The sequence below is a fragment of the Rhineura floridana genome, chromosome 4 (assembly GCF_030035675.1).
Source record: "Rhineura floridana isolate rRhiFlo1 chromosome 4, rRhiFlo1.hap2, whole genome shotgun sequence".
Classification (NCBI taxonomy): Eukaryota; Metazoa; Chordata; class Lepidosauria; order Squamata; family Rhineuridae; genus Rhineura; species Rhineura floridana.
In genome coordinates, this window is record NC_084483.1 from 16,466,006 (window position 1) to 16,489,733 (window position 23,728).

The following is a 23,728-nucleotide window of genomic DNA, read 5'->3' on the forward strand; positions in this document are numbered from 1 at the left end:
GGAAGTTGGATTCTGCACCTGTATCTATAGTGATCTATATGCAGAAGCTACAGAATACTCTGAGGGATGTTGGCTGAAGAGCATCTGATGGAAGCTCAAGGGCAGCAAAAGGCCCATTTTGATCTGAAGGCTAAGGCCAGAGACACTTCAGTTTGGACTGACTTCTGTACTAAAAGCCACCGTTGACAACAAGTTGTCTGTGGTGTGGGAAGGCCCTCTAGTGGTGAAAGAAATGTTGAGTGAAACTATTTATTGGCCTATCCCAATTCCACCAAAAAACCCAAGGTATTTAATGTGAATATGATCAGTGTGTGTCCAAAAGCAGCATGATTTTTGCTTATTCAGCTGCTAAAGAGAATGTTAGCAATTTTGTGGACTTGTAGGGAGAAAGCCAACTGGACAGAGGGATTGCTGAAGTATTTCTTCCAAATTCAAGCCATGGAGGTGGAGGAAATTCAGTATTGCATAGATTTCAGAAATCTGAATAAATTAACTCGGGTATAGCCCTATCCTTTGCCTAGGATGGGTCACCTGATTGAGAAACTGAGCAGCACCAAACACATTACTACTCTTGATGTGACCAAAGGCTATTGGCAAGTACCTTTCAATAAGGAGGATGCAGCATTGAAATCTGCTTTTATTACCCATTTGGAGTTGTTCCAGTTTACAGTGCTTCTGTTTGGATTGTGCAATGATTCTGAGACCTTCCAAAGACTAATTAATTCTACATTAAATGGATTAAATGAATTTCTCTCTGTTTACCACAGTGATATTGCTGTTTTTAGTCAAGACTGGGATTCTCATGTACAACACTGAGCTCTGTGTCTTGGCAGACCGCAGCCCCCAACTAAGCAACCAGGGATGGGCGAGTCACCTCCAGAGCAAAGCAGCAGCATCTGTAGCAGCAACCTTTGCCTTAAAGTGTCTGCAGCTTCCACCCAATTTCCTCCTCCTCCTCACCCTGTTCAGATTCAGTTCAGGTCTGTGGCTTCCTTTATGGAATCAATCCATCTCTTGTTTGGCCTTCCTCTTTTTCTACTGCCTTCTGTTTTTCCCAGCATTATTATATTTTCTAGTGAATCATGTCTTCTCATGATGTGTCCAAAGTATGATAACCTCAGTTTCATCATTTTAGCTTCTAAGGATAGTTCGGTTTTAATTTGTTCTAACACCCAATTAATTGTCTTTTTCACAGTCCATGGTATCCGCAAAGCTCTCCTCCAACACCACATTTCAAATGAGTTGATTTTTCTCTTATCCACTTTTTTCACTGTCCAACTTTCACATCCATGCACTGAGATCGGAAATACCATGGTCTGAATGATCTTGACTTACCGTTCAGTGACACATCTTTGCATTTGACCTTTTCTAGTTCTCTCATAGCTACCCTCCCCAGTCCTAGCCTTCTTCTGATTTCTTGACTATTGTCTCCATTTTGGTTAATGACTGTGCCAAGGTATTGATAATCCTTGATAATCAATAATAATCCTTGCCTGTGTGTGTGTGTGTGTGTGCGTGCGCATGCACACTCATAGTTATTCACATGTAATGTTCAACAAAGTGTATAGTCTGTATCTGTGTACACAATAGTTGGGCTGCACAAATCAAGTACACTCTTTCACATACATACTTGTACATTTTGAAAAAATATATTAAAAAACAAATACTTGTACATGTGTAGAGACAACTTGTACCTGTGTTCAGTATAATATGTGAATAAGAGAAAATGGTTATCCATTCTAGTAAGGGTTGGGAATGGTTAGAATCTGGAAACCTTTTTGTAAACAGCTCATTCATGAGATGTATTTAAAAAAACAACATAAACTCCTCAATAGTTGTTTTACTTCTCAGTAAAAGTAAGAGTTATGTTTCATAAATCAAAATCTTTGTTTATGAGACAATGGCATTGTTGATAATTCAGTACATTTAGTACATGGTGACAGGCAGTGATGGTTGGTTCCTCACCGTGGGGGCTGTGGTCTGCCAAGGCATGGAGCTCCGTGCACACATCCACACGTGCACACACACACACTGGGGAGGATGTTTACTCCCCAGCTAAGGGAGAAGGGGATGCTTTTTTGTCAGTTTCAGTTTTTCTTGTCAATTGCACGCCTCTGCAGGCTGAAGCTGAGAGCCTAGGGGTGTAATTGGCAGAAACTGATTAGAGGCAAACAGAACTCCATGGCTTTTTGAATTACAGATTTAAAGGCACAGTAGCTCCTCCTTTGCGGCTTGGCGCCTGCCTGGAAAATCTGGGCCACGTTATGGGCTAAGTGGGCACTGGGTATCAGGGCTATAATCTGGGTAAAAACCCCGCTAACCAGGTGATATAGCAACCCTAGGAGTAACCTAGTCCATTCAAATAGTTTGTGTATGACACCATTGTTAAATTATCCTTTTTTATTTTTGCTGTGGAAAGAATTCATTCTATTCCAAAAGAACATCTTTAGATTTGTTCATCTCATAATGAGAGGTTTTTTGCATACATACGTTGAACACTATGTCCCTGGCTAGATTAAATGACAAGATAAATCTGTCAGTATTTTTGTAATGATTTTACATTGTTGTATCTGACTGTCTAAGGATAGCAGATGTTAAGACATGTTTTCTTTAAATAGTTCTACTGTAGAGTAATTCATTTACTCATGTGTAGGAGCCACTTGTGAGAATCACGGCTTTTGTAGATATATGTAGATTTGTAGATATATGAATTGGCAACTGAGCCCCTATGTGAGACCTCAGCCAAACGTTGGTCATCAGCATTATATTATATTATATTTGTATACTCCTTGCCCAGGACTCAAAATTTCTTCACTTGTGGATTGCAGGTTTGAATTTTTATAACCGATTATTTTCTACAGTTTTCTAAAATTCAAACATTTTATATTGCAATCCCTTTTCATTAGTCTTTTAAATCACAACCTTCAGGTTGAACCCATATGATTAAGTGCTCTCAGAAGAATCAAAGGAGGTGTAGTATTTTTTGTGACTGTACTCTAATATTATCAAATGGATAATACATTATGTTTTTAAGATTAACAGGAATAATAGTTCCCTGAAAGTAAGGAAGAAAATGTGAAGCACTAAAGGGGATTTATGGCTTCCATCAATAAATGATTCTTCATTCAGATTCTGAAGAAATATCAGATAATCTTGGAGATCTCGTCAGTTCATCATTTGTACTGTTTGGAGAACTTCTTTCTTTGTAAATAGTGGCTATGGCTTTGAAAATTTGTATTTGCATTTTGTATTCTATATACACAAATCTATACATGTTCATATGTATAATATGTATAATTGTTCATGTCCTTACAATAATTATTTCTGATATTCATTTTCATTTGGGTTCCTGTGATTTTTTCTTTTGGAATTCATATTTGAGAACCCTCTCCTTTGTTATTTTGTTATGTTGTAACCTGCTCTGTGATCATGAATCAATGAAGGGCGGGCTAAATACTAAAATAAAGCACACAGTGTTCAGTCTTTGGACATTAACACCTCTACAGAGTAAAGTTTTTTTATATCAACATTCTCTACATCATTGGATATATGCAATACTTCACACAAAGGGATAACTCAAACCACCCACATATAACTTTGGTGCTTTTATGAAACACCACTTTAGAAGATATGCAGTTTCTTTAATAATTTATATTGGTAGGGAAATAACATAGGAATGTGAGCAAAAGCCTCTCAGGTGGTTAACATGTACATAGACAAATGTGAAAATAATGTTTATTTTATTGTAGTACGTATAAACTTTTTTTTTATGGTGGCAATTTCCTGATGATGTATTCATGGTTCAGCATGCCTTCTTTTCCACTCCAGCGACAGACCTGACTGTGGATAAGCAGCTGGTCACATTTAGGGGTGATGCCCCTTCAGGCAGTACATGCCAGGAAATACACCATTAAGATATGGTGGTGCTTTGATACCACAACATAGAATTCCCTTTAAAGAGTGACACCTACCTTTGCAGGCAGCCTGGAGGGACACAGGAAACCCAGACTGGTTACAATGTCGTTACTAAGCTGGTAGAATCACGGTACAAAACTGGTAGAAATGTGTTGGAATAAGCAAACCTGCATGTTCCTCCTGTAAGAAGGGAGATGTTCCTTCTAACCAATATTTGGGGAATATCTCTATGTATCTGTTTACAGTGATGTAACTTCCTAAAGAGTGTGGTTACCTGGCTTCCTCCTCCTTTGTCTGGGGATATTGTAGATTCCTGCATATCCACCATTATTGAGCCTTAACCTGAGAACATCATCAAAGACTAAATGGACTAAGACTCCTACTTTTTCCATCTAAGCTAGAGCCTATGTTTCCTGAACATATGAAAGGTCGTGGGTAAATATTCTTTATCTCTTTTTACCTAAGAAGACTGTGTCTGTGAGTTATTTGACTAACTGGTATGTCTGAGGGAAAGGTGGGCTGGTTTATTCTCAAAATCCGCTGTTGTTACTAAATACTTCTGCTAAAATTAGGACTACATAATGTTCCTAATTTTTCATTGGTTTTAACAGGAAAAACCAAACAAAATGTAGTCAGGGACAACTTCTTCACCAGCATGGTGAATAAACAAGCCCCCCCTTGATTCTTGTTGTGCAAGAATCCTTCTCCTGTGCATGGAAAAGCTAATCTCAGGTGGGTAGCTAGCTCCACCTAGCAGTTGAAGGCAGAAGAGTGCTAAAGAGGCAAGGACTTCCTGCTCTGCGCAGCTCCTTATTTCAGTTTCTCTTCTACCTTCCACCAAGAACGGTTGATCTAGCTCCTCTCTCCGTTCAGGCCTATATAGAGTGGTGTTTTTTCCCCCCTGTTGTGTGTCTGTACTTTTTCCTTCCTTTACTGTTTCCCATGTGTGTCTTGTTTAAAACAAAAAAGGGGGTTGTCATTTGATGCTTCTCCCCCCTGAGACTTCACAGTGGTGCTTAGCCAACCGTGAAGCCGTCACCCCACTGCTTCGGCTGCGAGACCACTGTCTTCTTCATTGGACTCTGCCCCCCCACCAGCCTCGTTTCTCAGGCGCGTCTGTGCCTGCCTACCAGCAATCACCCAACTGGCCTCCTCCTTTCATGGCATGAGCAGGGACGCCTCTTGCAGCATGCTCCCCAGGACGCCGATTGCCTGCCACCTCCTCCTCCATCCTCTCGCCTGCGGAAGGCCTCAGTGGGATGCTCCAGCCACTGGGGAAGCATATTCACACACCCCCGTAGCTCGCCAGCACCTGGCCCAGCTATTATCACAGCCCTTAGACCCCATAAGACCCTCAGCGTGGTTTGCACCCATGGGGAAGGCAACATGCAAATCGGACCACCCACCAAAGAAACCTAAGTCACTTCAACCTCACACTTCAATGAAAGTCGTGCCTCCGCCATTATCCAACCAGGCCTTAGGGGCTTTAGGTTCTATTGAATTCCAGGTGGAGGTAGCCCGCCCCTCTTCCAGCAGGCACAAGGTGGCTGAGGCGTGTACTGTTGCGGGCAGTGTGGCTCCACAACAACTGGCACCTAAGAGAAGCAGGGGAACCAGTCATGACAGGCAATGGCCTGGTGATGCACAGGGAGCTGCACCAAAGGAGGCTCATAGCAACATGTGCAGGTCATAGAGGGACCTGGAATCTCTACCTGAGGAGGAAGGCACCCAATTCCAGCCCACCCTGGAGGTGATTTTTTCTACATTGTCTTCTCCTGAGGAGTTTGAAGGCTTCCTCAAGACAGCTACGTCTCACCAAGCGTTACAGGAGAAGAGGGATGAAGTATTTCACCCTCTTCACGTCAGGAACTTCAAGTTCAGGGGGTGGTGCACAACCCACACTGTTCTCATGCTCAACCTCTACAGTTTCAGTTATCACCGCACATGCTACAACAATTAAAGGAACAGCTGAGAGATTCTCTCCTAATGGATCTAGCCAGAGATCTTTCCACATCAGCGGCTGAGGCTCGACACCCCACATGGGACACACCAACAACAGCACCCACTCCACCACTTTCAAGAGCGCAAGTGGGACAGGGCCTCACTACACTACACTCTCCTTCAAACGTGCCCCAACCACCAGGCAGCGCATCACTGGACCCTTATGCCGCCTCACAGGCCAGGCATCCTCAACTTTGGGAGGAGGCAACAGTGGACCCAGACAATGAACTGATTGTCCTCAATGAGGAAGAATGGAGTGGAGATTCAGAGTCAGAGGAAGTAGTGACCAATAGGATTTTTCAGGAGGCTCATTTCCTTCCACTCCTGTGCAAGGCAATGGAAGCTCTGAACCTAAATCTCCAGAAGATCCTCCAGCTCCCTCAGCATCTAGAATTTCGGCTGTGTGTCCAGACCTGAAACCCAAGTCAAGGGTGATAAAACTTGTATCACTGTTGCCTAAAGTGATCAAGTCCAAATTAGACATTAGAAGGAACTTCTTGACAGTAAGGGCAGTTCGGCAATGGAACCAACTGCCTAGGGAGGTGGTGGGATCCCCTTCGCTGGATGTCTTCAAGCAGAGGCTGGACAGCTATCTGCGGGAGATGCTCTAGCTGTAGATTTCCTGCTGTGAGCAGGGGGTTGGACTCGATGGCCTATAAGGCCCCTTCCAACTCTATGATTCTATGATTCTATGATTTGATGTCCCGCTGCAGTTCAAGAAATCGGTTACAACTGCCAACAAATACTGTATGTTGGAACAACACATCATAGACCAACTCAAGGTTCCTCTGGTCGACGTCCCCATAGTCAATTTACTAGATCCGTCCTTGAACCCGAAAGACTCAGATGCCCACCTCAAGGATCCATCAGAGCGCATGCTGGATCTAGGCTTTAGGAGGATTCATGAGGCCAGTGTGCTCTCCATCAGAGCAGAAGCAGCCTCCTCAGTCTTTGCTAGAGCATCCCTGTTGTGACTAGAGGACCTATTGGACGGCCCGCAGCAGGACCCAGCTCGAATCTGGAAGTCTTTTCTGAAAATCTAGAGAGCAGTGACCTTTATGGCAGTTGCATCCATGGATGCCATGCAGTTTTTGGCAAGGTCATTAGCAGAAAGTGTTTTCACTCGAAGGACTCTATGGTTACGCCATTGGGAGGCCGATACTGCAGCCCGCTCTAATCTTGCATCTGAATGAATGAGCATTGGGTACTGTCTCAGTGTCTTTTCTGCTTTCTGACTTTCTCTCGATGTGGACTGCAGAATTGGAAGTTGAGAGCCTCATTTCTAGATGCGATCTTAATGTGTGAAGTCGTGAGAGAATTTCGGCTTGAGCCAGGAGAGATAAAGCAGAGAAGGATTCAAGTAAGATCTTTTCCTCTTCTATAAGTGAATCAGTATGGCTGTTGGGTGCTGGAATGAGCCCACAACTGTCAATTTCATGTGACGATTCTGTGGGTCACGGAGCCAGATTTTGTAAGTGTGAGAATGATTCCTTAGTCACCTTAGTCTCGAAATCAATCAAGTTGTCTTCCGGTTTATTGCTGGTCGTTGTTGGTCCTCTAGTTTTCATAAGTGGAGAACAGATAGATAGGGTCTGGGGCAGGGCAAGGTTCTCGAAGATTCGTATTACCAATAGACTGCTCGATGCTAGTGTGTTCCTTTTCTGTAGTAGTAGGAGACTTTGCCCAGATCAGTGAAAGTCACCACAGTGCGTGCATTGACGTAGTTGTAAAACAGGTATTCTACCTGAATTATGCCGTCGATATTCAGCTCACCATGGATAGATCTTTCAAGAGTTTTCATTAAATGCATTTTGCGATCCCTTTGTGGTAGGGAGCCCGGTGGCTTGGGATAGTTGGATAGAACAAATTTGCATCAATTGAGTGTTAGATTCCATCTCGAATTTCCCATCTGCTCCAGAGGCTTTTGGTACCGAAGGAGCAAGTGACCAAGGGTCTTGGTGGTTAAAGATCTGGTTTTGAAGTAAGTTTTTTGGGGAGGAAGGAGGCGGGCAGTCAGCAAAAGGAAGATTAGTAGTGGCAGACCTGTCTTGTTCAAACTGGGCCAGCTTTGTGACCAGTGGCGAGATTTTCGGCTTGGAGGAGGCATCAAGTAGCTTCAAATTTCATTTTGCTACAACTATGATTCTTCGGCTGTTTGATATTCTTGGACTTTTTGGTCATCTTTCTTTTGGTGCCTCGAGTCTTGACTATGCTGCCTTTAAGTTTCGTCGTAGGTCCCAGGGTAGGATTTCTTGTTGGGGGAGTTTGCATGGGGTGCCCAGTGAAGAGAATATCTGATCACTCTTTCTCTTTTTCTCTTTCTCACGGTCTAAATTGAGCTTTATAGAGGCTTCAGCCAATGTGGTTAGGAGACAATTAGTTTCAGCGAGAAATGCTTTGATGTGCGTAAGGTCGCTTGCTATCGTCTGAAGCCAAGGCTCCATTTCCTGGAAAAACCTTTTGGATGGGACGTTTGTCACCTTAGATGTTTGGGTTTGATTGGGAGAGTTCTGGTTGGAATTTAGTCCCATATCTGGGTGATCAACTGGATCAGAGTATTGACTTAGAGACCGCTTGAGTTGGTCATCTTTATCACAGTTCAGTAACATTTTGGCTGCCTCAAAAGGGGACATATTCTCTGCCTATGCTATTTCCTGTGCTAGATTTAAAGGGGATGGGTTGCAAGTGTTGTAAACATTACGTTGCAAGTCTTCAATATAGTTCAACGACCAGTCCCCTACTGAAGTAAAAGGGGGAGTGCTTTTAGTCCCTTGTTCCTTGGCTCGATTTCTGTTAGTTTTTTGGTTCTTGAGAAAGTAAAAATGGGTTATTTTAGATTGTCAAACCCGGCCGCTATGGGGAGATAGCTCGAGAGAGGGGGTGATTTCCAGGTTTTTATAATCCTTCCTGGTAAAAACCATCATTCAGGGTTGCTTCAGGACTGTCTAAAAAATAAACAGAAGTCAATTCAGCAGACACACAAAAAGTAAAAAATAAAAAGGATTGAAACAGATTAAAATAACCCATAAAGTGGGGGTTGCGTGTAGCCAGCCATAAAAAGTTGTTACGTGAGAAAGGGAGTTGGTCTTTCCCATAGATTGAATTAGTAACTTACTGGGCGTATTGTTGGGTGCCGGCCAAATCAGATCGAATCAAAGGGAGGTAAGAGAGAGCGTAGTCTTAGGCAAAACTACTTTCAAGGTCAGAATCTTAATGTAGCTCTGAATGCAGCCTGGCCGAGGCAGCAAAGGGCGGAGAGGATGATAAAGCACTATCTTAGAGAAAGCAGTCTTCCAAGGTCAGCTAGCAGAAACTGGCATTCGCAACCAGTTAATATAGGGTTGTTATAAAGCCCTTCAGCAGTGATAAAATATTAGGCCTTTGGTCCTAAATTAGCAGTCCTTGAGAGATGAAAAGCAGAGCTCCTAACATAACGTCCTCCTAAATCGCCATCTTGCCTCCCTCCCTCTCTTGCATCTGAGCCCTATGTGGGTGGCAAACTATTTGGTGACGATGCCCTAGCTGGGGTCTTGGAGTCAAAGGAAAAGAAGAAAGTTATGCCTTCTGCCAAAAAATGAGACGACAAAAGATTCTTCCGTAGATCTTTCCATCTTTATTTGCCCTCCCAGTCCTTTTGAGGCTCCAGGGCATTTGGAAGAGCAAAGGAGTCCCGTACCAGCCGCCCCTTCTGAAATAGGTAACATGCCCAGTCTAAAAGCCAACAACCTTTCCCCAGTAGATCGGGTTTTGGATCCCAGTCTTGCGGGAATAAGCATCAATTCTGATGTCAGGGTCCCTCAGGTGGGAAGACGGCTTCAACACTTTGCCCACCACTGGAGGGACACATCTTCAGACCAATGGGTACTGCACACCCTCAGATACGGACTGAAGCTGGAATTCGCCTCCCTCCCTCCAACCAAGTTTATCCCCTCCTCCCTCTCAGTGTCTCCGGACAAACGGGAAAGGACTCTTCAAGTGATTGCCCACCTTCTGCAGATTGCAGCAATCATTCCAACAGGTGAGAGGTTTTCAGGAATCTACTCAGTATTCTTCACCATTGCAAAAATGATGGATCTTTCAGGGCAGTACTCGATTTGAAGAACTTAAATTAGTTCATAAAATACTGCAGGTTCCGCATGGAAACTTTACTATCAATCAAGGAGGCATTGAGAAAGGGAGACTTCCTCTCATCTATCGATCTGAAGGAGGCCTATCTGCATGTCCCTGTTTTTCCGCCTCACAGACGTTACCTCCAGTTTGTGGTGGGGGAGGATCACTTTCAGCACAGGGCCAGGCCCTTCAGTCTGGCGTCTGCCCCCAGAGTATTCACAAAGATTGTGGTTGCTCTGGTGGCACACCTCAGGATGCAGGGGGTCCATGTCTTTCCTTACCTGGACGACTTTCTGCTCTGGTCTCCGTCCCTCCACAAGGCTTGGGAAGATCTGCACATCACCCTAGCATGTCTCAAGGATCACGGCTTCCTTGTCAACCAAACCAAGAGCCAGCTTTGTCCAGCCCACCACATAATACATTTGGGGGCCACCATAGACTCGCAACAGGGACTCATAACGTTAGCTCAAGATAGAGTAGACAAGATAATTACAGCTGTCACACAGCTCCTATCTTCGCCTTTGGCAGATCTTATACATCTGGCAGGTATCTTGGGGTTGATGGTCTCAACCTATCAGACTACACCATGGACACGTCACCACTCTCAACCACTCCAGTGGGTGCTACTGCCTTTTCAAAGTGACATTGCAGCCAGGTGTCACTGGAAGGTAGCACTTTCACCAGTGGTCCATCACTCCCTGCTATGGTGGGCGCACAAACCCAATCTACTAAGAGGCAGAGCTTTGAAAAGTTACTTTTTTGAACTACAACTGCCATCAGCCCAATCCAATGACCATGCTGGCTGGGGCTGATGGGAGTTGTAGTTTTAAAAAGTAACTTTTCCAAGCTCTGCTAAGAGGAGTGCCAGTCCAGGACCCTCCATGGACCCTGATCACCTCAGATGCCAGCCTGATAGGCTGGGGAGCCATATGCAATGGCCAGATGATACAAGGGACTTGGTCACCACAGGAGTCAGTACTTCCAATCAGTCTTCTGGAGCTTAATGCAATTCGGCTAGCCCTGAGGCACTTTGCGGAGATCAAACAGTTGGGTGCTGGTCAGGGCAGACAACGTATTGGCCAAATCACATTTGGATCATCAAGGAGGCACACGCTCCCCACAACTACAGAAGGAAGCTGCTCTGCTGTTCCAGTGGGCGGAAATACACGTGGACTCGATCCTCATGTAATACCTCAAGGGGGAGGACAACTGCCAAGCGGATTGTCTCAGCAGACAGAAGGTGCATCAGGGAGAATGGAACCTTCACCCGTTGGCCTTTCAAGAAATAGTGAGATGCTTCGGCAGAGTCAAGGTGGACCTATTTGCCACACACCTCAACTGCCAGGTGAAAAAAATTTTCTCCAGATATGCGACACCAACGGTGGAAGGCATAGATGCTCTGGCGTCCCAGTGGCCCCAAGGACAACTCTATGCCTTCCCACCTCTTCCGATCATTCTCAGGGTACTTCAAAAGATCCAAGCCGAAACGGCAAGAGTTCTACTGATAGCTCCTTGGTGGCCAAGGAGACCCTGGTTCCCTGAACTCGTCGATCTGTCAATTGATCCTCAGGGAAGACCTATTGTCGCAGGACAGCTTCTTCACCCAGACCTGGGATGGCTGGTGCTTCATGTGTGGAGATTGACAGGCAATGCCTCTTAAAACGGGGCATTCCAGCTCAAGTGGTGGAAACTATGATGACCTCAAGACGCCCTTCCACAATTAGAATATATGAGACTCAGAGCTTGGAAAAGTTACTTTTTTGAACTACAACTCCCATCAGCCCCAGCCAGCATGGCCACTGGATTGCGCTGATGGGAGTTGTAGTTCAAAAAAGTAACTTTTCCAAGCTCTGATGAGACTACATGGAAGGCTTTCTCGATGTGGTCACAAAAGAAGGGTTTAATTCCAAGGAAAGTAGGTATAAACAACATTCTCTGCTTCCTACAGGTTGGCTTGTCCTTGGGTCTAAGGCCAAACTTACAGCACAATGGTATACACCCTCAATGTGGCTTTTGCTCTAGATGGAAGGGGTGATATAGGGATGGGAGGAATGGGTGTCACCCCATTGTCATGGTCAGATCAGATCACTTCCTGGAGAAGTTTGGACTTACAGCTCTGATCCTCCCGTGTGGGGTGGTGGACAGATTAAGATACTTAAGAGACTAATGGAATCCAATGGATTCCTGAATGCCTGGGGAGGAGATCCAGTAGACAGAACAGGTAACCCTGTTGAAGGCCTTCTCATCCTATGGAAAGAGACACATCAGGCTCTTGACACAGTTGCACTCAAGTGCCCTCTCTGGCACTGTGGAATCTATTCTTGTACACCGCCCTGGGAGCTGTTAGCTATAGGGCGGTTTAGAAATGTAATAAAATAAAATAAATAAATATTCTGCACCTTAACATACCAGGAGCTATGAGTGATAAAACAGGCTGGATGACTGCTAGTGTGCAAGTGGGGGGAAAGTGCTGTGCAGCTGACCGGAAACAAGTGAGAGTATATAATTGTTTTCAAGGCACTTTTAGGATAAAATTGCTCATCTCTGTAGCAATTTTGACTTCAAATTCACTGCAGTGTCCAGTGAGGTGTCCAGTGCAACATCTGTTGCTATACCATGGGATCAGGTTCAGTTGATGTGGCCTGATGACGTGAACAAGGTGCTTGTGATGATGAGGTCAGCAATGTGTCTTCCTTGTCCCTCATGCCTTATTACCGCTTGCTGAGGGAGTATGACCAGGTGGATCCAGGTGTGGTCAATGCATCTGTGCAGGACGAAGTCATCCCTGCCATCTTGAAAGAGGCGCTGATTTGACCACTCCTGAAAAAGTCCTCCCTGGACCCATTTGTTTGTGATAACTTCCTATCTATTGCAAATATCCACTTTCTGGAAAAGGTGATCGAGAGGGTTCCTCTCCCTTCCAGAGATTCTGGGCAGTCTGCCAGCTTGCCTACTTTTGGGTAAATGAAGAGAGACAAGACTTAATATTGTATGGGAGCTGTGCCAGAAGAAAGAATCTTAAATGGAGACTCAGGAAATGGAGTCTTTAACAACTGTGTTTAACTAAACTAGTTGGTTGATTCTCTCTTGCTGGCTCTCACAGAAGGTAAACGAGATGCCATCTTCATAGAAGGCATTTGGGCTGATAAGCAAGGTCAGGTCACTGATAATAAATGCTATAAAAGGACGGGAATTTGCACAGCAAGATACCACTCTTTTGAGATTGGTCAAACATAATGCTGTTTGCTTGATGCTAGCAGTGTGAGGCTTGACATACATTGTGGGTGCAAAATAGTATTCATTCATTTCTGAATTTATTAAAATACCTGGATAAAATAGTTTGATTATATTGAATAAGGCTCTGTATAACAGCTTTTAACACTACATTGAACTTAATGGTTCTGACTTACTGGCTAAGGCCAGAGATATGTGCTATTTGTATAACTAAGAGGCAGAGGTTACGAAATAAACATAAAATTATTCCACTGTTGAACTCCCATTATTTTTTCTGATACTTCCCAAGTCCCAAGACTTCTTGAGGGGGGTGGATTTCCAACCTTAACCTGCCCGTTGAGATTATTGCTGTTGGTAAAAGTGTACGCTTAGTGTAACAAGAAACACTCTGGACAGCCATAGGGAAATGGGGAGAACATGAGGATCCTTGATCCTGCACATTTGTAGGAAAGAGGCTTTCTAAGCAGTTTCAATAGTTAGAACAAGAACATAAAAAAAGTTCTAAGACAATTTGGAAGAAACTTGGAACATTAAGAAATCAATTGGACACAGTCCTCTGCAGTCAGTTGGAGAAAAAACAACAGTTTTTGAAACAACAACCTTATGAAAAGGGAAATAAAGTTGATAAATTATTACCTGCCATGCCTAAGAGAAAAACAACAAAATAATATGGTAATGCAATTTTAAGTACTGGACTTCATAATTTCTGAATTAAAAATTAATAAAGCAGCAGGAGCTGACTGTTTCACCACTGGAAACTATAAATTCCTGAATGAGTCAAAACAGGGGTTGTCAAACTTCCACCTGCAGGTGCCATGGCACCCACGAAGGCCTCCAGTGGTGTCTCAAGGCAGGTGCCTCTGACTTCCATTTTTTAAAAACCTAAGTCTCTAACCCTCCTAGAAAGAAAGTTATGAAACAAAATGCGCAGGCACCCTTCTATGCAATTTCTGTGAAATGAGCCTGAATCCTCCCATCTGTCAGTGATTTTAGCCAATGAGTGAAGTCAAACCTGTGACTGATAAGTGAGTTGTTTGGACACCAGGCAATAGAATCCTTGGAGGTCCTTCTATTTTTCCCCTCCCTTTCAGTGCATTTTCCCTGCCTCTGAATTATTTTCCAGTAATCCTTGGAATCTCCATAGTTTGCCCTTCCTTTCTTCCTAGCAAAGATGCATCTTCCCTGTGGTGCCCCTAATTGTCTGAGATTAAATACTCCCTAGAAGTTATTTTCTGCAAATATTATTTCACAGTATGTCTGGGTGGATATTAAAGAATCTCCTCCCTAAACGGCAAATGCAAAATGTGAAAAATTTGCAAAGACAATTGGGCATGTCTCCTGCTGTGCAGGAGCTGATGTACAGGCAATAATTCAGAATTCACTGTATAGTTAACTTACAACACAATGGTATACATGTCTACTTCAGAAATAAATCTCTTTGTGTTTAATGGGGCTTACTCCCAGATAAGTGGGTACAAGATGGCAGTCCATGCTTTAGTTTAGGAGTGGCATTGGGGAAAACAAGATTCTTATGCCTTTAACAGCTGTACCTCCATAAACAGGACCTATAGGACATAGCTGACTTCCCATGGTAAGCATGAGGTTGTCCGGGGACAAGGAGTAGGAAATCAGCAATGACTGTACTCTAATTTTACGTTATGCCAAGAACCCCACGACAGCCATTTTGTGACTGGCACCCTCCACACTCTCTCAAAATTCAAAATGTGTCCCCTAGTACAAAAATATTGGCAACCCCTGAGTTAGAACAATCCCTTTTGGAAATGTTAAATGAAATTATGAAAAATAACCCTCTAAAAAACCTTGCCAGAGCAAGTGTAACTGTAATACCAAACAAGGATACTACCCTATTGGTCTTTTGAACCGACATGTTAAAATATTAGCAGGCATTCTAGCAAACTCAATATTGTCATCATGAACTACATTAATGAGGATCAGACATAAAAAAACCCTGCAAGTTATTTATGAAGCTGATTAACATAATTAACATTATCAATAAATACAAACAACCATATGGATTTTTATTTCTAGACGCTGAAAAGCTTTCAATCACAGTTTTTTAGTGTACGTGTGGGGGTGGAAAAGTGATGGGGACGGCTTTAACAGCCAGTTTGTAACCCATCTGACCATGTTTCATGATTTAGTAATAAAGTAGTGGGGAGGGATGCTTTAGTCATTTGGGATAAAAAGGATTGTATTATTGGAACTTTCTGACAGGCAACATTGCTCATTATGCACCTTGTGCAAATAACCTTACATGTAGGATTAAGAAATATGTTGTACATATTATAGATGAAGCTTTAATTCAGGGATATATTTCATTCATTCGTTCATATGATATATTTCCAAATCAACGTGATTTTTAAATAGGCAGATGAGAGGATTCCACACTTTTATTTACTCCCCAAAATACATAAAGAAACTCATCCTGTGCCACACAGCCCTATTCTTTCTTGTTGCGATGGCTCCTTATTTCACATTTTGGCAATTTACATAAATTCATTTTTGAAACAGTTTATAGGTGAGATTGAATCCTACCGGAGAGATACAAACTTTCTGAATTTCAATGATTAAGATTAGATTGATGGATGGATGGATGTCACAACGGATATATCTACCTTTTATTCCAGATGTATCACAAGAAGCTGCCATTGTTGTTATTGAAGGTATTCTAAATAAACAGGAAGCACTTCCTTCCCATTCCAGCTTTTTATGTTCTCTTGTGGAATTGGTATTGAAGAAAACTTTTTTTCAATCTTCTGACAGATTCTTGGGGACAAATTTGGGTTGCAAATTTATCCCAAGTTGGCTGGCATCTTTACAGATGGTTTTGAAAAATCCTATATATTACATGAGAGCAATCCTTATAGAGAAGACATATTAGTATATAAACAATAGCTGGATGACATCTTTATAATCTTAAAGGTTGGTGTGGGGCAAACACCAGCAGGAGCACCTTGTCACTGCCTCGGATTCAAAAGGGCAGCTGTCTACCAATAATGCCCTTGATCATGAGGCTGTGAAGTAACCGTAATGAGTTCTTGTACAACACAGGGAACAGAAACTAACAAACTGAGACTCAATCCTGACAAGACTGAGATGCTGTTGGTGGATGGTTTCTCTGATCGGATGGTGGATATATACCCTGTCCTGGATGGGGTTACACTCCCCCTAAAGGAACAGGTGCGTAGTCTGGGAGTCATCTTAGACTCTTCCCTCACACTTGAGGCTCATGTAGCCTCGGTGGCCCGGAATGCGTTCTACCAACTTCGGTTGGTAGCCCAGCTACATCCCTATCTGAGTAAGGAGGACCTCACATCAGTGGTACATGCTATGGTAACCTCGTGTCTGGAGTACTGCAATGCGCTTTACGTAGGGCTACCTTTGAAGACGATTCGGAAGCTACAGCTAGTGCAAAATGCGGCGGCCAGACTGCTAACAAGAACTAAGTGGTCTGAGCATATAACACCTGTGCTAGCCCGTTTGCACTGGCTTCCAATATGCTTCCGGGCCAGATTCAAAGTGTTGGTACTTACCTATAAAGCCTTATACGGCGCGGGACCACGATATCTGTCGGAACGCCTCTCCCGATATGAACCGGCCCGTACACTACGGTCTACTACGAAGGCCCTCCTCCGGGTTCCGACTCATAGGAAAGCCCGGAGAGTGGTGACAAGATCTAGGGCCTTCTCAGTGGTGGCCCCCGAACTATGGAATGGTCTCCCCGAGGAGGTGCGCCTGGTGCCGACACTATCATCTTTTCGGTGCCAGGTTAAAACCTTTCTCTTCTCTGAGGCATTTTAATTCCTGTTAATTCTAAATTATTATATTTTGATTTTAGACTGTACAGTTTTTTGTACAGTTTTGTATTGTGATATACTGTATTGTGTTATTTTTATTGTATTTTTAATGTTCACCGCCCAGAGAGCTGTTGCTAGTCGGGCGGTATATAAGCTTAATAAAATAAATAAATAAATAAATAAGAAAGAAGAGATGGCTATTGGGGAGGAGGAAAAAAGCAACCACTTTCTTTGGTAATAAAAAGGGCGGCAGAGGAGAGCAGAGTGGATTTTGGATAGAACCTAGAATCAACTTGTACAAAAAAGCCAAGATGCCTCATGCCATATGCAACAGTTACCAAAAGGGGTCATATAACTGGTTTTTAAAAATCAGTTGACAAAAACTTAACAATCAGAAAGCTGATCGGTATATTTGCTTATTTACAATGGTATTATGTTTTAGTCTAAGATATATTTTGCTTCCTAAATACCTCTGGCTCTATATTTGGGGTGCATCAACCAAGGCACAACAGAATTCAAATTGTACTTTAGAGCAAATGGAGGCTGTAGATATTATTCCAGTCTGAAGAATTCAGACAGTAACCAGGGACAATATTAATGCAAAGCTATTATGAGTCAGCCAAGGTTAAATATGCTTTTGTATATAGCTTTGGTGAAATGATGTAACCAAAAGTTCTCCGTAAAAAGCATATTCTCAACTTCATTGTAGTTTCAGAATTGAAGCATTCTTTAAAATATATTTTAAAAAGTCCTTTCATACTTCTCTCATTTTGCCCCTGACTTTGACAGAAGATTTGTCTCTGCTATAATTGCTGGAGTATATATAAAAACATACGCCCCCTCATTGAACTTTGAAGTCTAATTTCATGTTGCAATATGTTGCAATGACATACTGTTTTTTATTGTTTTCCCAAGAGAAGTAACATCTCCTTGAAGGTAAAGGACATCTCCTTGAAGGTAAACCCAAGTCTTCTTTAGCCTGGGCCATTTAAAAAACAGACTGATAGACAAGCTTGATTTCTCTATTGCTGCTGATGGGCTGGGGTGCAAACAAAGTAGCTTCAGCTTTGGGGTTCCCTTTTAGTTCCAGTCAGGAACAGCACACAATCCTGCCATTAATAGTTGTTTTGGGGGGACGACAGGATAGTGCATAAGTTTATCTTTCCCACCATGGTGGAAGGTGCAAGCTATACCCAGGAGGTGGTAAGCTGCTGGATCCAAAGCCCTGTGGACCCCCAATCCTTGGAGTCCTCAGATACACCACCCTGGAGCTGGCATAGCATAAAAATAACTTAAAATATCCCCGCACCATCAGCTCTTGTTGGCAGAACTTCAGATGCAGCAAGAGGAACCACTATTCCGCTCCTTCCAGACCATGAGTAAGGATTGCTCTGTTGGACTGCAACCTATACCCACTGATCTGGGAATAAGCACCCTTGAAGTCATATATATATAAGATTACATTGTTAAACTGAAATCCTATGCAAATATGCAGAGAGAATAAGTCCCATGGAAATCAGAGAGTCTTACTTCCAAGTAACCTGCTTACGATTGTATTGTTAATTGAAATGAGCATACAAAAGAGCCATAATAGATCACACCATTAAGTCTAAAAGGTTTGCTCATTTCTCTCAAATCCAACAGTAGCCAGTCAGATGTCTCGAAGACCACAGGTCAAGGAAATGCCTTTTCCTTATTGGATTGTCCCTCAGCAACTGGAGTTCAGATGTGCTCTACTTCTGAACATGGTAGGTTCCATTTTGTTGTTATGGCTAACCTGATCCTCCCTGAATTGGTCAAATCTTCTTTTAAAACCATCCAAGCAAGTGGTCATTGCCACATCTTATGGCAACAAATCCCATCATTATATATGGCCCGAACAAATTGTTTCACCCTGAATCTAATACTGAATTTCACTGGGTGACTGAGTTCATTCTCTCCCCACCATTTGATAGACCTCTGTTATAGTATCTTTAATGAAAGAGCACTAAATGATTCAACCTTTCTAGACATACTTCTTGAGCGGAAAGCCAACTGGCCTGAGTTGCAAAGAACTGACTTCTTGTAATAGAGTAAATCTTTTAGCTGTGGCAAGATTTGCTTTGAGTTGCCTAAATTCAAGCCCAATTTTTATAATTGTTCATAATATGATATATAAGATTGTGAATATTTTTTTTTGTAATTATTGTTAATTACTTGTTTATCTTCTGTTGTAACCTATGGTTAAAACATTAATGACTGACTTTCTTTGTAGGAAATGTGCTGCAATCCTTTGATCATTTTGGATTTTTTCTTTTTCTGCATTATTTCCAGCCTTGTTATATCCTTTTTGAGAAGGGGAAACTAGACCTATATACAGCTGTTCCATAGTTATATAAAGTAATGATGGATACCATCCCATGTTCAACCCCTTTCCTAACAATCCCTGTCATGAAATGTATCCTTTTCACTGCTCCACAGAACAGATGTTTCATTTAGCTACCCACCACAGCCCAGAGATTATAATATTTCTAGGTAGTCCATATATTTTACTAATGCTATATGATGCTATGGATATGAATTCTGGTTTAATGGTGGGTCAAAATGCATTTGCTGTTCTACAATTTATAGAATTATCATCATCATCATTTCTTACTTGCCCTTCACCATAAGGTTGAAGGGCAGGTTACAATAATGTAAACATACAATATTAAAATGTTAAAACAATTTACAATAAAAATAATAAGATTAATTCTAAGAATATGCAACTCAGGTGTAAAAGACCAGAGTAAAGAGAGATGTCTTCAGCATATGATGAAAGCTATACAATGAAGGCACCAGACACATATCTGTGGGAAGAAATTCCACTGCTTAGGGATTGGCCACTCCTGAGAATTCAGTACATAGGAAAGCAGCCTTTAAGCGAAAAGTCAAGAAATTACAGACCTGATTCAGAGATTTATTGTTATAAATTAATCTAGCCATTTGTGGCAGAAAAAAATAGAAAAACCTTGGGACAAGGAAGTAACTGTGGAGACTCTGTGATTGTTTTCATGTGCAATTCCTTACACATTTCCCCTAGCTGTTTTGCAATTCAGCTAGTGAGACAGTTAAATAACTTTTAATGAGAAAGTAGAAAAGTGCTATCTTGAATTAATCCAATAAAATAAATCAAGTTTGAAGATTTACAAGATTTTTAAAAGAGAAAAACACAAAGTCAAGTAGCTATGAAGCTGTAGCAACAAGCCCATCACAACCCAGGAACTGCACGTGAAAGGTTTCTAACAAAGTGCTAGATTTCTCCTACAGCTTTTTTCAGACCACTACTCTGGTATCTCAAATGGAAAAATTGATGAATCCATGCTTTGAGCTTGTAATGTTCACTTGCTTATACTTTCTTTCTGACATGCTTCAGAAAAATTGAGACAATCATGTTCTAAAGAAACTTCCACCTATTTTTCATTACAGCTAAGTATGCTTATACAGAAAAGTCTATTGTCCAAGTATGTTGACATATGAAAATTTCTTTATATACCATCCAACCATTGACTCATCTAGCCTGGTGTTACCTCCTTTTTGGGAAACTCTGCAAGGGTTTTTATCAGACCCACTAGTAACGGTCCTTTAATATAAGTGGAGATGCTACAGATTGAGTCTAGGACCTTCTGCATGTAAAGTATATGCCCTTTCACGGAGCTATGTACCTTTTTACCCATGAAAATTGTCATGTTGCCTTTAAGTAGCCCTATTTATTTTGTTGCTTGGATTCTGTGTAACTGATTTATTTGGAACCCCTCATAGAAAAGACAAACAGCATTTCTCTCTATTTACTGCTGTTTGTGTAGCATTATATATAGCCCTTATTACACTACTAACTAGAAGGATTTAGAATTCATGAAAAAGATAGAGAGGATACAGCAAGTTAGAGCTATTTGAAAATTTTTATATACATTCAAAATTTTGTTTCTTATTCTGTTAAACTGCCAGGTCATTCTTTCTGCTTATAATGCCCTCATTTCCCTGTTGCTGTAGTCATTAGTCAGAAGTAAAGCCTTTAAAATAATCTACTTTGTCACACACACACACACACATTCAGTATTACTCTTCCTCCATATCTACACAACCATACCTTAATCAATGCAACCACCCAAACTGCCCTATTTATAAAGATTTAACTCCGCTTACAACCTCTTCCATCTATCACATACTGATTACTCTCTTAATTTAGCCTTCCAGTTGCTCCTCCCTTTTATAAAAAAAAAGTCCCAAATGAATACAGGTATGTGGCCTGTGGCCCATGTGCTTGAATCTTATTGCTTAGCTACCTGTAGTTACTTTAACAGGAACTTCAGCCTTAGAAAACTCACATCCTATTAAGGCTGCAATCCTGAGCACACTTACTAGTAGGAAGCAAGCCACTTTGACTGCAGTGGGACTTGCATCTGAGTAAGCACATTCAGGATTGCACCATGAGTTACACCATGGGAATATTGGCAAGATACAGCAAGCACAACCCCCTCTTTCAAGATATCGAGAGACATATGGGAGGGGCGATGCAAGAGCTTCTGGAAGGGCAGTCCATTCCCATTGTGGACTGTTCTGGCACAAGGGAACAATGGGAAGGTGAATAATAGGGTAAATGGGACATTTTCCACCCACACCCACCCTATAGGAATAATAGGGTAAATGGGATGTTTCCCACCCACCCCCACCCTCAGCCCCTCATTCATCCTCCAAAGTAAAGGGTTGCCAAGACAATTGTATAACTATGTAACTGACTTCAGTCTACTGAGTTTATAATCTTTTATATTTTATCTTATTTTGGTAACTTTGTATTGTAAAGTGGTTAATATATCTCCAAAATAAATAAGGAAAATAAAAAGACAAAGCTGAATATGAAATACTGAGCAGAATCAGATCTAATGTTTTGTGGACACTTGGGCAAGAAGCTATTGACATGTCCTTCTAGTTCCACTTTGCCCTTTGAATGTGACAAAGAATACAAGACTCTTGACTATGTACAAACTGTTTATTCTTGCAATTGCATAAACCCAGGAAGCCTCAAAAACACCTGTTACTTCCAGGCAGCATCTCTCACCATTTCTTCTGTTTCTGGAGCATATGTGGAACCTTATGCTGTCCAAAAGGCAACATCTGTGCAGAGAAGGGGGCTATCAGCAGGCTTAGGGGGACCGCAAGGTTTGCAGAAGTACATTTTTTTAAAAAAAGAAAAGGCTATGGGAGGGGGAGCCAAAACAGCATGCTAAATGGCCACAGAAAACCAGAGGGGAGAGGGAATAGAATGGAGTATCATGGAAGAAGGCATGGGTGGACAGAACCCATCCCTGAACAACCCACACCACATTTTCTTGCAGCTCCCACTTATTTTGTATATTTATTAACTCTATACTTGTCAATTGCACCAAAGAGTCTTTGTTGCTAGTGAGGTTAAGAGATCACCCAGGTCAGTGTACTACTGAGAGATTATGTTGAGTGGAGGTTAATGGTGGGCCTCTCAACAATCTCTGGGCCCAACAAATGCCTGACCCCACACCTTCTACTGCTAACCATGCTTCTAAGGCAGCCCCGCTGATGCCTTTCTATCTTACTTGAGGCAGACGACAGACTTCTGGCAGCACCATTCCTGTATTACCTTCCTTATGCAGCCATGTTCTACTCAGAGTAAACACAATGGAATTAATTGAGCTCAGCCATTTCCATTCATTTTAATGGGTCTGCTCTGAGTAGGATTAACAATGAATAAAACCTTGTCATTTTAACAGGAAATTAAACACACACACAGTATACACTGTCTGTCTGTCTGTCTGTCTGTCTATCTATCTATCGCAAAACAAAGGTTATCATTTATATTATTAAACTGGTCACTGTTAAAATGTACAGCTATTGTCTGACAATATTTCCTATTAATCTTTTTGGCTGGAAGAGCAAATAATGCCATTCTGTACATAGGGAAGGTCTCTGTGTCTCATAACGGAGCACAAACTTATTGCCCATTCAGACCAATCTCTGCAAGGAACCAATAATGTAGAGAAAAATCTCTCTCTGGGGCTATTTATAAAGAAAACAGTGTAACACAGTGCTCAATGGCAATATTTTTGTATTGGTGGAACATAAACATCTTTAATAAATAAAATATCCTTGACCACACTCGTGCTTCTATCTTTTGGTTCTGCAATTGTCTTTCATTAGTAGAATCCACTTTCAGCTGCCTTTTGCCCCCTCTGTTTACAACCTAATCAGTCTCTGTAAGAAATATAATGGGGGCCCTTCTCATTACTGTTCTCATGCACATTATCAGCATCATTCTAATCTATGAAAAATGGAATTAGATGAATGACTTGGTCCTTTCTACACCACACAGTTTGCTGCAGCACAAACTAAGAAGCCAGTGGCTCCACCTATCCCAAACTTTGCAATAACATTAACATGCAATGAAGGACCTGCAGTAAGTACTCTCACAGAGCACAGCAAAAGTACAGCATTTCCCCCAGTCATAATGTTGCATCCAAGAAACTCTCATAGTGATGACATAGGCAAAGCACCAATCATAGTTATGTCAAATGCCTTGCAGGTCAACTGCATAGAGCTGCCATCAATTATGACATGACAGACAGTCAGACAGACACTATCCTGTTTTGTATCCAAATGCT